The sequence below is a fragment of the Cupressus sempervirens genome, chromosome 4 (assembly GCF_028749045.1).
Source record: "Cupressus sempervirens isolate cs-2001-9-10 chromosome 4, ASM2874904v1, whole genome shotgun sequence".
Classification (NCBI taxonomy): domain Eukaryota; kingdom Viridiplantae; phylum Streptophyta; class Pinopsida; order Cupressales; family Cupressaceae; genus Cupressus; species Cupressus sempervirens.
In genome coordinates, this window is record NC_143121.1 from 196,961,239 (window position 1) to 196,977,512 (window position 16,274).

Here is a 16,274-nt window from a genome sequence, read left to right on the forward strand (position 1 = left end):
ATGAAAATCATTTTGAGTAGATTCATATTGGCTGTTGTGATTCTGTAAGTTTGATAGTTTATGCAAAAGAAATCAGTTTATTGAATTAAATTTAAGATTTTTAGTTTTTTAAATTAAAAAAATTGTGTTATTTTTAATTTCCAGTTGAAACATTGGGATTTACATTTTTCCCACTTGCCTATCTTAGTCCTCAGGCCTCTGTTAAAAAATAATCAATGGCATGAACTTTGCTTTAGGAGATTTTGGCATATATGATTACTATTGCAATCTTGTACCTTAATGTGGCTCATACTATTTATAGGCAAAACAATTTTAATGGCTTTTTGGTAATTCTATTTTTTGTTTTGCATAATTCTATATCCTTAACACAATAGTTGTAGTTTTTCAATCAATCTCAATCCAAACTAACATGCATAGTAGTTTTTCCATCAATAACAATCCAAACTAACAAGCACAGTGGGATAGAAAAATGCTTCATCTATTGTGTCCCAGGCTTGAGCACTAGATGATATATTTTAACAGTCCACATGCCTTGCTATGTTTTCAAAATTTGCATGCCTTGAAGATGTGGCCAATGCTTAGAAAATAGGGAGTTTGGTGATCTCTTCATGTCTCTTGTAGTTGTTTTCATATCCTGTGTTCTCATGGCTCCATCAAAAAGGGATAATAAATATTTGCATTGTGTAAATGCCATGAGAGGAGAGGAAAAAACATGTCTTTCATGCATAGGATTTTTCCTAATTTCTGTGGTTGTCAATTTTGAGTTCTTTGTATTTCTGGGATATCTCTTCACATTTTTTTTTAATTAGTCAAAAGAATATTTTCCATTATTGATTGTAGGGGATGAATTGAATAAGGTGGAAAAAGTGATCACTTATTTGGGCCTGGTAATTGTCCACCTCTACTGTCCATCTTATTCTAATTTTCTTCTACCATACTATGCACACATCAAACATTGTTCATTTTTTCATATATTTTCTATATTAGTCTACACTGTTTTACTAGATCTAAATGCAGCTAAGCTATAGATCTTAGATGTTAAAAATATTATTAAAGGAAATCTCCTTGATGTTGGATTCCCTTTTCAACCATTAGTTAAGGAATATGATCTATCAATCCCCTTTTCCTTGAAAACTTGACAGCCACAGTGCTAAAGAAATATTGTACTTGAAACTTTTATATCAAATATCAATTTCTGAACAATAATTAAAATTATGAATAACTGATACACTATTAGATATTGATATATGTGTGCATTTGCAAGGTGCAAAATAATATTGCACCACAAGTTATTTGTGTTAGTGGTGTTTAAAAGGCTATCATGATAAATCATATTGTTCCTTCTAGTCTCACATATCCTAATGGCTATATTAGGTTTCTCTCATGCTTAATATAATTATAATTCCTAATCTAATCTATTATTTCTACTATATCAATCTTCCAAAGAAATTTTCCTTGACATGAACTGTGATGCCACTAGTACATTAGGCCCCCATTTTTGAACTATATTTGAAAGTGTACAAAAAATTCTCAAGCAATCTAGGAAAACAATATCAGGTTTAAAGGAAGATTACAAATAGGCAAAATTTTCCATTAAAGAAAGAGAATACATAATATCAAACCATAAGAAAGAAGGTTTGTATGCATGTAGTGTTATTTAGTAGATGTAGTTTACAGGATAGTCTTAGATGAGACTTACATTTGGGATGTTGTATGGTGAGTAGAAACACTGTGACCGAGCAGGCCTGCACACCTCTCTCTGATTTGGAGAGATCTATTAAAGACATTAAAGGGTTATTTTCTAAAATAGGTATGTTGATGCAGGCCTTTTTAAAGATTCAAAATATTTTATGACATATACATATACAATCTACTTTATTATTAATATTTTTTTGGTAAGTCTATTACTTTAATTTTGCTGTTGATTTCTAAGACTTACTAATTTTTTTCACAGGGCGATATGGATGCACCATCTCAGACACCTTCAATAGAGGTAAACATTAATTATTGTAAATTTTAATGTTAATATAGAAACAAATTTCATATTATTATGTTATTTTTTTTATGGCTTTGGAGTTATTTTGATGAAAGTATATGAATATTTGATGTCACAAATGATAGGAAAAAGCTACAATGATCATTGATCAAATGCAATATGAAATATGGGCATCATATCTACATGACATTGGACTTAGTACTGACCCTATATTCATCACCCAACAAATTATGCAAAGATACACTAAGGGTAAAAGCACAAAATTGTGTCACCTTTTATAAAGAAAAGTGATATCAGAATGTGACAGTTCAACATTAATGACAAAAAAATGGTATTTGTGTTTAAAATACGAAGATGATGTAAACTGATGAAATGTGTAGAATTGTATAAATTTTATGCCTATAATTTTTATAATTTTTTTAACTAAGAATTTATTCATTTTATTTTATTTTGAAGTCCCTTTTTTAACTGTAAAAAATATAGGATGTAGTTCCCGTCAAACAATTATGTGAAAATCATCTTTTTTTGTTATGATTTCAAAATATTTTATAGATGACATGTATAGCTAGTGCACAAAAAAAGAAATAATTATTTTTTATGTATATTTTCTTTGTTATAAGTACTCAAATTCAACCTTGTCAGAATCCAACAGTTTTTTCCTCCCGTCAAAACTTCCCTATCAAATCTATACCTTCTTGAAAAAAAATTACATATTCATGAAGAGGATTCTCTCCTCTAGTGATAAATATATATATTTTATTTTTTTGATATGATTTACTATTTTTTTCATTTTTTGAGAGAGCATCTTCTGAAATGTTGAAATATCGACTTATAATATTTTTAGATTATAGCATATTATAACTAATCAAAACACTCAAAAATTTATATAATGATGATATTGAATCTGAAATCTATAAAAGGGTATTTTTAGTTATTTTTAAAAATTGAGTTCTGATAGAGAAATGAGATTTGACCAAAACAGGTTTTTGTATCACAAATGGTGACATAGATCTATGCTTTTACCCCTAATGAACTTGTTAACATTATCATCAAGGGTGACAGAAGTGAGGAGAAAGAGGCACTGAGAATAGAATTGGACTGTAGAATCCAATCTCTGAAGGTAAGCAGTAATTCAACTAAAGCAGTAATAGAAGTTCAATAGATGTTAATATTTTATAGTATCTTATGGATCATGATCTCTAATTTTATGTGTTCTTCTATAGACATATGTGCCAGTTGTGACATCACATGCTAAACATGGTCAGGGTTGTTTCGCAGTACCTTCGTGTAAGTAACACTTTGTTTGTTTTGATCAACATTATAGCACTTACCTTTTTTTTGTGGATGTTTCTTGCTAGTATCCCATTTGATCTTTATCCATTGCAAATGTATTTGCTAAGAATATTCTATTATTCAGCTCATGATGAAATGTGGACTCCTCCTTCGGTTGGCAGTCCACTATTGTCTGCTGCATTGTTAGCAACAAGGACCATGCAAACATCATCGTCTATGCCCAGTAGAACTAGTAAAACCTTGTTTTGCTATATTTTATAATGTGCTATATTTTGTAATGTCTTTCTACAAGTTGATGAACAATGAAGTAGGATATCAGTGCTTAAATGATGTCTACAGAAGCCTGCATACACATAAACACATGCATACACGCACCATGCGTACATACATACATACATACATACATACATACATACACACATACATACATACATATATATATATACCCATACATAGAGAGACATGGACATAGGAAGGGAGATAGACCAACGGAGAGCAGTACTAAAATTGTCATCTAATTGTTATGATGTTTTAGTTGATAGACCAACAGAGAGTATTACTATTGAAGCTGATCCATTTCCTAGAGCAGTTCGTGTCATTAGTACTGGTTCATATGAAGGGACATTGTTGGTGAATAAGAAAACTATGTTTCCATTAAAAGAACAAAAGCTTCTAGGTGCTTTAAAATTGATATTATTTAAAGTGTAAATTTAGTTTACTTTTACATTACTCATTTTGGACTGATAAATCCTTTATGTTTTTGTAGGTAATAATGTTTTCTTTGAACATCTTTTTCATATGACATTGAGACTATTTGGACCCACCATATGTAAAAGGTACGTAGTTTCATATCATTGCTACATAATTTTTCTTTTCTTCTATTTATTGTAATATATTAAAGTTATTGATCTAACAATCTATTTGTTTTTAAAAAGGTGGAATTTACAAGCTATGGAATTAAAAAATAAGCTACTTGCATCTATTGAGGAGAAATTTGGGAAAAACATTTTTGACATTGGCCTACTTCTGAAAAGAGAAGCAAAGCATATAAAGACTGTGAGGGGTCAATATAGAAGGGCTCTTAAGGATAACCCAAAGTACAACCTTCCTCCTATGATTCCATCGATAGAGTGGAATGAAATAATAGAAGATGCAAAGGAGAAAAGGTTATGTGAAGATAGAGATAATGAAGCAGCACATGGCAAAAAGATGTATGTCATTATACTATTAAGTACATTGTAATCATGCACTAATGATTGATATTTGTAAATATATAATATAAGATGTTTGAAATTGTTCATAGATTGTAGGACACATCTGTGGCTACAAAAGAGAAAGTAGAAAAGGTTGGCCAACACAAACTTGGCTCTGGTGGCTATATGAATCTGCAGTCTTGACTTGTAAGTAGAAAAATGAATTCTTTTTCTTTTTTTTAATATAATGTTGCAAACAGTTTTGTTTAATGAAACCACACATGGAAAACTAATGTTATCAAGAAAAAAACAAAAGGCATAGATTTCAATGTGGAGGTCATAGATGAAATTAGAAAAATTGCTTTCAAGGAAGGCTATAAAGTTGTGGTTGCACACCTACGTGAAGAATCTTTAAGCCTTGCCCAAGAATCCAGTGCACCAAATGATATCTCAAAGGTAAATTGGTTAGTTGAAAAGAGAGTGAAATTAAATAGTTGAGAAGATTCTTTTTTGGTATTAGTTTTAAACATAAATTGGCTACATAACAATGTGCATAACATTTTACTACAACCTTCATATCCTACCACAGAACCTACTCGTGACGAAGGCCATGATGTGCATTATAGTGGTGGAGGTATTAATTTTCTATTGGAAATTAATTTTTCAATTATGAATACAATTTAACATCTTCAATTAGAATTTGACATGTATTCTATTTTTGAATATTTCAGAGCATGTTGAATATCATGCTGTAGGAGTGGACCATGTTCCAAGTGTTCAACATGTTGACATGGTGGCAGATCAAAATGTTAATGTACATGATGTGGCATTATCAGGTAAGAAAAATGCATTTTATGTTGTACTCATACTTAATTACAAACTTGTAACAGTTAGAAATAGAAAAAGAGTATGCCAATTTATCCCATTCACTTGTTCTTGCAACAGAGCCCCCTTTAGTGTAGCGACCTCGTGCTCCTCCAAAGAGAAGGAGCCATCATAATTTGACATTACATGTGCCAGAAGAGGAGGAGAATGAAGTAGATATGGATACTCCTATGAGTTCTTTTCTTAAGAGAGCTCAGAAAAACAAAAAAAAGAAATGATGTTTTTAAAATCTTCTTTGATAAACTTTGTTGGATAATGAAAGAACTTTCTTTTAAGTAATTATGTATGAATGATGCATATTAATATAGATTTTTATTTTATGTTAATGAATATTGTTATGTGTTATTGAAGTTTTGATTAGTATTGTGTATTAATGAATTTTATATCATATTAATGAATGTTATGTGATTGTATTGATTGAATGTTATAGTTCATAAATGGATGAGTGAATGAATGAAGTATGTAATTAGATGATAATGGGTACTTTAGATTGATGCTAGGGGGAGGGGGGTGAGGCTAGATGAGCTTCCACCTTCACGTGGTTGGCCTTGTTAAGTAGAGAATATTATAGTATTCTTGAAACCAAGTGAAGCTCAAACTAACATAAAATGGACACTTTGCATGTTGTAGGTCTAAAACGATCCACAAATACTATTGCCCATAACATACAATGCAAATGTGATATGGGATTTATGTGTGGCTACCTATAATGTTTGATATTTGATCATTTTGTTCCCTTTATATAGTTACCCTTTTTTTTTTGCCCTCAGCAATAGTTGTCAATAATGATATTCTGAACTATGCATTAGGTGACTTAAATGACCATTATGGGTAAATACTACAATATCATTCTAATAAAATGGTTGAACAAAGATTCATCTCCATCTTTGGGGAAGAATGCTAATAGGATTGCTGACGAGGGCACATGCTTGCTTGTGAGTGAGCTAGGTTCTATAGCTATATGTCTCTTGTTTTTCCTCTTGATGTTAGCTTAGTTGTTGACATGAATTGTGTTTATAGGCTAGGTCTATTTAAAATCTTTGATTAGAATTGCCCTACTCGTGAGATTTTTGATGCAACAACAAATACTTATAACAAATATATGTAGTTGTGGAAAACACATAACAGCTTTGGTTTTTTTTTTGTCTCGAGACAGATTCCTATCAAAGAGTTTTCTTGTTTTCCACACAGTCAATTTTCTTGTTCATTGTGGTGTTAACAAAAATAGTGAGAAGCGGTTACAAGGGTTTCTTCAGAATTTATTCTGATGGGAAGAGTAATGGGTTGATTGTATTTTTGTCAACACAATCATTACATCCTGATCTTCTCTATTCATTGGCATTTTTCTTTTCCAATCTTCTTCATCAAATTAAATCTTTATTTATATTATTTTTCAAGTGAGATTCTATACTCATTTATTATTCTCTTTCAATTCCTAACCTTATCCCATTTTTATTCACTTTCAATTCTAAATAGGTTCAATAAGCCTCCTAAAGCAGTTATGGGCTGTTAAAACTTCTAAATAGACCATCCTTTGTTTTGGCATTGTTTTATCTCTTTTCTAATGCCTATTCATTTAGTTTAAATGAAAATGGTTTGATCGAATAGTTATAATGATTTGAGCCAAGAGCAGATTCCTCATGTTTTTCTTTTGTAAAAATAAAGATAGTACAACAGAATCTAAAGTCATTATGCCCTAAATATTACAGAGTGCTGAAGCATTTGCACGAGCACTACGATCCATCAAACATTCACTATGATTTTAAATCATCAAATGTTCTCCTTGATGTGAACTACAATGCCAAAGTAAGTAAATTTGATTGTAAGGGAATGCTCATCAGGGCAGAGTCCAAACTAAAAAAACTTGTACTTGATTGTTGAATATGTTAAAGAAGAAAAAAATGCTAGTTAATTTATAGACTGGAACTAACCTAAATTGCTTGATGTATTTTTTAAATGTTGAGATGCATATACTAATGAATTTTTTGTTGCTGCAAGCCAAGCCACAACTGAAAGACAGGTCAAAGCTTCCAACTATTATGGATTGTATGATTAAAGAGTTGCTAAAATTGAAACATCTTCAGCAAGTATGTTGCATGCAAAATATTTCTTTTGAAAGGAATTGACATTATTTTTAAAAATACATTCAATTTATACAATTTTACTCATGTTTTGGTGGATAAAAACTTAACGTTCTTCCACATTTCTTGCCCATTTTATTGCATATTTGAAATACGACATAATCTTGCCATTTTCCAATAGCTAAATGTCTTTAACTATGATTGGAATTTGGCATAAAATGTATTTTTAAGGTTAGATTGTCAGCTAGTTCTGGTTGATCGCCACTTGAAAATTAGAGGTGCTAATCCTTTCATTGAAGAGAAAATTTATAGTGCACTACATATCATCACAGTTACCCAAAAAAGTTGAGCCAAACTCTGAAAGTCCCATTGAATCTATAGAAGGAAGAGAAGAAATTGATTATCTAGATTGAAAGCCATTGTCCGCTTCATAATCTTAGCAAGAAGAACATCATAAGCGCTTGTGAACCAAGTATTTATGATGAAGCAAGAAGGATAGAAAAATGAAAAAATGTGTTGAGTCGAGAGATAGACATTGGAAAGAAAGCCATTGATTATAAAAAGTATTAAGGTCAAGTTTAAAAATAATGTTTTAATTGACGAGCACAAAGCAAGAATATTAGCTAAAGAGCAACAAATTGAAGATTGAGGAATCTTTGCTCTAGTTGCAAAGATAATTATGATTAGAATGTTAACAACACTTGTTTCCAATCATAGTTGGAATATCCACCAAATAGATATGAAGTACATTCCTAAATGAAGATCTGAAAACCCAATTTTGTTAGAAAAGAAAAGGAACACATGGTATGTCACTTGAAAAGACACTATATGATTTGAAATGAACTCCATGACATTAGTATTCAAAACAAAATAAGTACTTTCCCCAAAGGAAATTGATTTTTTTAAGACCCAATTTATACATCAAGAAGTCTAATTGTACGTTATTGTTCCTTCAAAATTTTGGTCATAGGGTATTGGTCTATTAACCATTGTACTTGCTTTTAAACTAATAAAATTTGTTGTTTCTAGGCTCTTTTTACTATTTTTCCGTACTGTAGGAACTCTTGAAGCTTGTACAGTGGCTATATTGCATTGAAACGTTGGAGGTTGAATTTTATGAATTTTTGGCATTGGTTTCAAGGAGAGATCTGATTTTATTTGCAAGTTATATATTTTTCTTCCTTGTTTCTTGTGAAACCCTCAAAACAAGGGTTTTGGCCAAAGGAATGGCCCTAGTACCATTGGATTTTTCTCCAATTTGGTATGGAGAAAACTAGAGCATTGTATTTTCAAATGTCAAAAGCTTGGAGGTAGGAGATTGCAGCAAGCATTTTTAAGAGCAAGCCCTAGGTCTAATAAGACCCATGTATTAGACCTTGTTTTTGCAATTTGATGAGTTAGAGTGATAAAAGGAACTTGGGACTTGGTGTGGAGGCAAGGCATCTTAAGTTTGACTAGGAGGACACACTAAAGTTGTGGAATTGATCCATGCACCCATATTTTTAACCTTTTCATTGTAGACCAAGCCTAAAGTTACTAATTAGGCTTGTGTGCAAGATTAAGGTTAGGGTATCCTAGAGCGGAGTTAGGTTTTGAAACTTTGGAGTCTTTTGACACTTTGAAAAGGGTGTTTGAATTTGTCTTTTGTTTGCTTGGTCCTTTGTAAACATTTTGAGTTATTGTTGAAAAACAATGCTAAGAAACCTAAGTGCTTGTTTGGTTGGTTGCAGTAGTTTGCTTGGTAAGTGGTTGGCAGGGTTTCCAACCTTTGCTACACCTTGTTTTGGTAATATAGGAGTTGTTCCAAACTATCCCTAGTACTTGGGAGTCCTAGAGGATCCAATTACATTCTTGGTTGTGTGTATGGTATAAGAGTCAAGTGCTGCAATTTACCTTATGACTGCTAACAACAGGTTTTCCATATACCTGATTTGTTTTGGGTGTGTTGATGTTCTTTTGGGTTCCCTTGGATGTTAGGAAGGTTGGGGTTGCTTGTTCACCTTGTTCCAATGTTGGTGCATGATGCTTGGGTTGTATAAGTGAGAAGAAGAAGAGTTGCAGCATTTCATGACGTGACCACTAGTCTTTTCTTTGTTAAAACTATCAACTGCAACATTGCTTAGGTTCAAAAGGGGAGACATTGTGGGGGGTTGTAGGGGGTTTGGAGTAGAAGGTATTCTACATGGGTTGGTGAAGGGAGGGGGATTAATAGAAGGGTTTAGGGAAGGGTCCCTCATGGGGCTTTGGTTTTCCTTATAGGAAGAGTCATCCGATTCACTCTTAACAAAATTTTTGCTTTCACTTTCCACAATGTCTCCTCTTTTTTAGCCAAGTCTTCGATATCCTTTTTACCCCTTTCCTTAGCCAACCTACTCAAGAAACATGTTTTTTTTTTGTTGAGTGTCCTCATCACTATCATAGTCAAGGTCAAGGACCATTTTCTTGGCTTTTTTGTCCAGGCATGTTTCTTGGGATTACAAGGCCTCTCTTCAATTTTTAGCATTTGAGGTATCCAGGATATAGGAGTCACTAGAAGAAATACAGCTCACGTTGGGAGTAGCTATAGAGTTTTAGATTTTAAAATCTAAAGGGCAACACACTGAGGGAGAAAGTTTAGGTTTTTGGTCGGTGATGGAGAGAACATTGGTGGTTAGAGGGGGACATAGGGCACAATGAAGCTCATAAAGTTTGAACATAGGCTCTTGATGGAGGATAACCAATTTTTCCTTGGACCTTGGCTTCAACAACATCAGACACAATGCTCTCAAAGAATAGAGAATAGGGAACCGGTCAGGAAGGACTCGTTCAGGTTTTTAGTGGGCCACACCAACGTAAGAGCCAAATAGCCAATGCTAATATAATATGAGCTCAGTAATTTCATAGTTAACTCATTATGTTACTATAAACATCTTCTTCCAGAATTATGGGTTTGTTGATTCTAAAAATAATGGAGGAGGCTCATCAAACCATTGGTATAGAGTATCTAGCATAGATGGTAAGGAGATGAACATAGAAATCATCTTTGAAGATCGATTTAACAATCTAATACATTCATCAATTAATCTTCCAAATTAGTATTAACATTATCATCAGCTACAACATAGTAAAACATTGTCCATTTAGTAGGAATTTAAGGCAGAATACTACAGAGATATCAATACCATACATACTATAGGGGCCAAAGAATACAGAATGACAACCATGGGGCATTTATTTACATAAGATATTAATATTAGAATAGAGAGTTGAGTATTATGAACTCAGAGCATTATTTATAGAAAACAAACAGTTACAAGAAGAATCATTATATCATTCCTTAACAAAGAAAATCTATACTTGAAAAAAAAAAAGGTAATAATATCTACTCACAGTGGAAACACCAATTGTGGATTACCTGTATTTTAGAAAAAGTGATTTAATCAAACAAGGTGATTTAAAGAGGATAAATATAAGGATATTAATTATATTGAGAGAAGCATATAGAGAAGTGAATCCTAAATAGCATATAACTGGGATAGGGAACATTACAAGATTATATCTACCATGTACACCTACAACCCATATGTTGAATATAGAATTATAATGTCAAGTCAAGGAAGTGAACATAAGGAGTTTAAGACCATATTGTATCTTACAATTGAGAAATCTGTCAATGTCATCTTGTATACTCAATATCAAGAATCAAATTTCATAGCAAGAATAGTGAAGTCTTTGGACAATAACATTGTTGGTTAATAATTAAGGTTAAAGGTTGAGTTATACAAATACTTAAAAGATATTATTTTGTAAGTGAAGTCATTGACTAGAAAGGAGTATTTTATAATTAATCTGAAGGAGTATTTTATTGCAATTCCACCTCATCCGGATAGTATAAAGATTAAAATTTAGAGGTGAAAGATTACTCACAATAAAAAGCTATATAGTAGTCCCACCCGAATCTATTGTAGAACACCAATAAAAAAGGTGAGGTCACATGCATATGGTGAAACCATCATGAGTAGTACATAGAACAAGGTTATGAGTGTAAGTCTAACTCTACCAACCCATGGAAACAAAATCCTAATCGACATCCATCTTGAATGAGTAATCCATGATAACATTTATATTAAAAAATATGACTCCAAGGAGGAAAGGCCCCATCATGTCAGGTTTAAGATATCCTTATCTATAAAGTTTAAATATCACAATCACCAATATTGGCAACACCCTACTCCTACCTTATGAGGTTTTGGGTAGTCTTGGGAACAAGATTGATTGCCCTCCAACAATTCAAGCTTGTAGACAATAGACCAGCAACAACCATAGAATCTACCAGTGAATTCCCCTTCTTATAGGCATGTTTTACTTTCTCCGTATCAAAATTATAAAGAAGGTTAAGGATGTCATTGAGGATAGTATTCACATTTCACCCTACCCTAGAACAAGCTTTAACCACATCAATAATGAATTTTAGAGTCCTCCTCCATTTCCAATTTTGTGCATCCCAACTCAAGGGAAAATTTCAACCCCCACAAGAGGGCCATACCCTCCACTTTGTTGATAGTATGGTCCCTGAAAGGATCGACATACACATCTATAAGGAAACTCCTCCCATTGTAGATTAATCCTCCCACAACCTCTTTACCACTACTCTTTACGCTTTAGATTTCTCACGAGAAAAATCTTTTCAAGAAAGCAAGTGAAGAGACAGTTTGAAATTAGGTCTACTTTAGTAAGGATACTAGAGTTTCAAGGATGCGCCAAAATTGTTTTTAATTATGGATGCTTTTTTATTTCTCTGATGAAATAAACCGAGTTTTAATAATGCTTATGTTTAAAGGATATGACCGCAACTTTGATAATCTGTTGTACAATTTGAGAATTATGAAGGACTACAATAATTGGTTACATCAATGCTACATTTAATTTGTTTGACTTATCTTTGTTTCAGATTGTGAATTGTATAGCAGCAGGCTTTGGCTTTTGGCAACTTATAGGCTAGAAATGGCAGTATTGTTAGTTTTTCGTGCTTTTTATCAGTGCTTCTTATATGAACATTGTTGTACTTCATAGATATATCCAAAATATCTATAAGATAAACATGGATGGTCGTGATGGGTCTGGTAAGAGATCTCGCACCCAGCAAGATGATACTGTTGACAGGAATGCTGACCGTAAGCGCCGTCATCCTAGGGCCGAAAGAGATGCAATGCCTGGTGTAGATGATAGAGTGTACCGTATCTTGTGTCTTGGAAACAAAATTGGAAGTGTCATAGGGAAGGGTGGTAGTATTATTAAATCATTGAGGCATGACACACAGGTGAAGATTAAGGTGGCTGATGGCATTCGTAGTGTAGATGAAAAAGTCATTATTATATTCAGTGCGGCTGAAAAGGATCAAAGAAAATATGGTGATGACAATGGTGAAGATGATTACATGAAGCCTCAATGCCCTACCCAAGATGCAATCTTTAGGGTTCATGAGAGAATTGTTGATGACGAGGTAGGAGAATCAGAGGATGAGGATGATAATGGGAAGGGTAAACAGGTGACTACACGTCTGTTGGTGCCTAACAATCAAATTGGTTGCTTACTTGGTAGAGGTGGGAAGGTTATCGAGAAAATGAGGTCTGAGACTGGTGCACAGATTAAGATACTTCCAAAGGACCAGCTTCCTACTTGTGCTATGGCAACTGATGAACTTGTCCAAGTGTAGTTTTCTATAATGATCGTGTTGTAGTTTGGAGAGTTCTTTGTTGCTATTTGGCTGCTAGTTTTCATAATAGTTTGTAGTTTTTTAGTTTGTTGTGGACTAACTTGTTGCTTGAACTTGATCCTTTGAAGCATTTTTTAAAGGGACAAAAGTACAAGTGATCCTTAGTGTGTGTTCTATTTAGTTATATTTTGTGGAAGTGGAAATTAGTCACAGTTTGACTGATATGTTTGAGCTTTAGAAGGCTGTTTCTAAGTTGTATTTATGATTCTATTGTTTAGATTGTGGGAACTCCTCATGTAGCAAAGAAAGTGTTGTTTTAAGTTACCTTACATCTGCATGAAAATCTGCCAAAGGAACATTTTCCTTTAAACAATCCTGTATCTGGATTTCCACAGAATCCTTTTGTTCCCTCAACTGGACATCTGTTCTCATCAGCAAATATTTTACCCTAAGGCTTTGCTCCTGTTGGATTTTCACCAGCTACTATTGGGGGGTATAGGGGTGAAAGTGGAGCAGGATGGCCCCTTGGTTCTGCTGGCCTTCCAAGTATTTCTGGTTTGGGTGGTGCTGCACAGAGACAAGATGATGGGTCAGCTGAAGAATTTTCATTTCAAATGCTCTGCCAAAATGAAAGAATTGGTGGTGTTATTGGTAAAGGAGGCAGCACAATAAATCAAATTAGGCATGAAACTGGTGCAACAATTAAGGTTGTAGATCAAGAGGCTGACTGTGATGAGCGTGTGATATTAGTGACATCTAAAGAGGTAAGAACTTTCTTGATTGTGTATTGAGGACATGATTCAATAGAGAATGAATTGTCTAATTTTTATTGAAGTGGTTGGTTATTTAAAGTCCCTCCATTAATTGTCAGTCTGGTTCATTATGCAGTACATGGATGATAGGGCTTCTCCCACTCTGGAAGCTATTATTCAATTGCTACCTAGAACTAGTGACAAATCAAAGGAGGAAGGGAAGGAAAATATTATTACAATAAGGTTTCTTGTGCCATCAAACCAAATAGGTTGCGTCTTGGGTAAAGGTGGTAGTATTATCTCAAAAATGAGGAAGAGAACAAGAGAAAACATTTGTATAATGTCGAAGGAAAATCTTCCTAAATGCGCCACTGAAAATGATGAGCTTGTTCAAGTGGGGATTTCATTTTATATTTTCTATTGCACCTTTGATTTCTAGATGCAATCTACTTGCAAGACTATATTTTTGTTGATTAGCAATTATAAGTTTCCCAATTAATTCTTATTACTCCATTGGTAAATATAATATTTTATTCCTGGTGTGCTCTTTTTAGATTGTTGGAGAATTTGATGTTGTAAGAGAAGCTTTAGTTCAAAATATATATTAAGGCTAAGGGCCAACATTTTTAAGGATAAGGATGGTGGTGCAAGTGCTGGTTTTGTAGTTCCTAGATGTTTATCATTCCTTAATATGCCTGGTGGAGTTCCTACCTCTGGCTTTGGAGGGCGGCAAGATTTGGGGTCGTCTGGTGGAATGTATTCACTTTCTGGTTTAGATTTGCAAGGAACAACTGGAGGAAGGTTTTCATCAGGCTATGGAAGTTATGGAAGCCTGCAAGTGCTTTTTTTGAAGTATTTTATTCATCCATGAGTTTAAGTATTTTTTTATGATGCATTTTCCATGATTTCAAATATCTACATGTGATGTTCAACTGGTTTTTATTTTTTAATGTTTGATTGTTTTAGACTGGTGGAGCTAGTGGTTATTGGGCGCTATCTAGCTATTCAACAAGCCAAGCATCAATTGCAAGGTAATATTCTATGTTCTTAACTTATTTCATAGATTTATTATTTTCTTTTCCCACTGTTTTAAATTATCTATATTTAGTTTTGGAGCTTCTATCATCCTTGTTTTTTAGGTCATCAATATGAGTGATAAAGAATGCCTCAAAGACAAATGTGGAGGTCACTATTCCAAATAAGGTTGTTGGTTCTATTCTTTGAAGGGGTGGATCAAATATAGCACATATTTGTGAGGTATTTCCTATATATTAATTGAAATTGAACTTGTCAGTAGTCTACCTACTAGTCAACTGTGTTAAATTCCTTTTCAATTTGAATGGGGTTTACCTACCAAATAATTTTTTACATTCTTTTAGATATCAAGAGCAAAAGTGAAGTTGCATGATTCAAAACCTGGTGGTTCAGATAGGATTGTTGAAATTTTTGGAACACTAGAATAGACGCATGCAGCACAGAGCTTGCTTCAAGAATTTACAATGTCTAGTCAGGGAGCACGTCCGACACGTGGTTACTAGATATTTTTAAACTTACTTGTAAAGTGAAATATTTATCCTTATTACTTTATTTACACTGATTAAGTAGGCTTTCTAAGCATTTTAATTTTCGTGTAGAGGTTTTATTTTAAAAAACACAATGCTTCCTTGATGCTCAAATGTGGGCATTTCAAGATTCTAATGTTCTTGGGTTTTCCTTTGTGTACTTATATCCTCAACTAAAATAGCTGCAATCTATGAAGCCTGGAGCTAGTCCATCCTTTAGCTGACACCTCAACCTAAATTTGAAGACCAGATGAGAAGAGTTGTGGAAGCTTAGTCTATTGGAAGCTTATCCGGACCTACTAATCTTAAAATTTTATTTAAGCCTCTAGGAGCTTCCTTTTCTATCATCCAAAGTATGTTTTAGAAGTAAGAGATCCTCTGGCATAGCGCTTTGTACACTAGCTTAATCTTTTGGGACAAACTTAACCTTGAAGGTGAGGTGAGTAGTGGTATCACATAGATTGCCTTTTGCATTTGTTCTAATCTCAGAGTTTCTTAGGTGATTTGGAAGAGGCTATAAACCATCTTACAGATCATTGGTGATTGTGTCACTTCTTATAGGATCATTGATTGCCAAGGAGGTCTCCCCAACACAAAATCCTCAACTGGCTTTATACTTGGCCTGGCTACAACATTCTTTGCTGGGATTTTTCAAGCAAGCATGCACATTTTTAGGTTGATGATTTACATGTCTAATAATGCAATATTGTCACTATGCAAGCCTCTCAATGTCTGTCGTTCATAGGATTCTTCTTGCCTAGAGAAGATACATGTGATTATATATAATTGAGTGGGAGGCTTGCACTAAAAACTCGTG

General features: G+C 33.4%; 1 pseudogene; it reads left to right on the top strand.

Annotated features, from left to right (window-relative positions):
* The first annotated feature begins 12,528 nt into the window (after positions 1–12,528).
* Positions 12,529–15,433, top strand: LOC149560665 (KH domain-containing protein At4g18375-like; annotated as a pseudogene).
* The last annotated feature ends 841 nt before the right edge of the window (positions 15,434–16,274 follow it).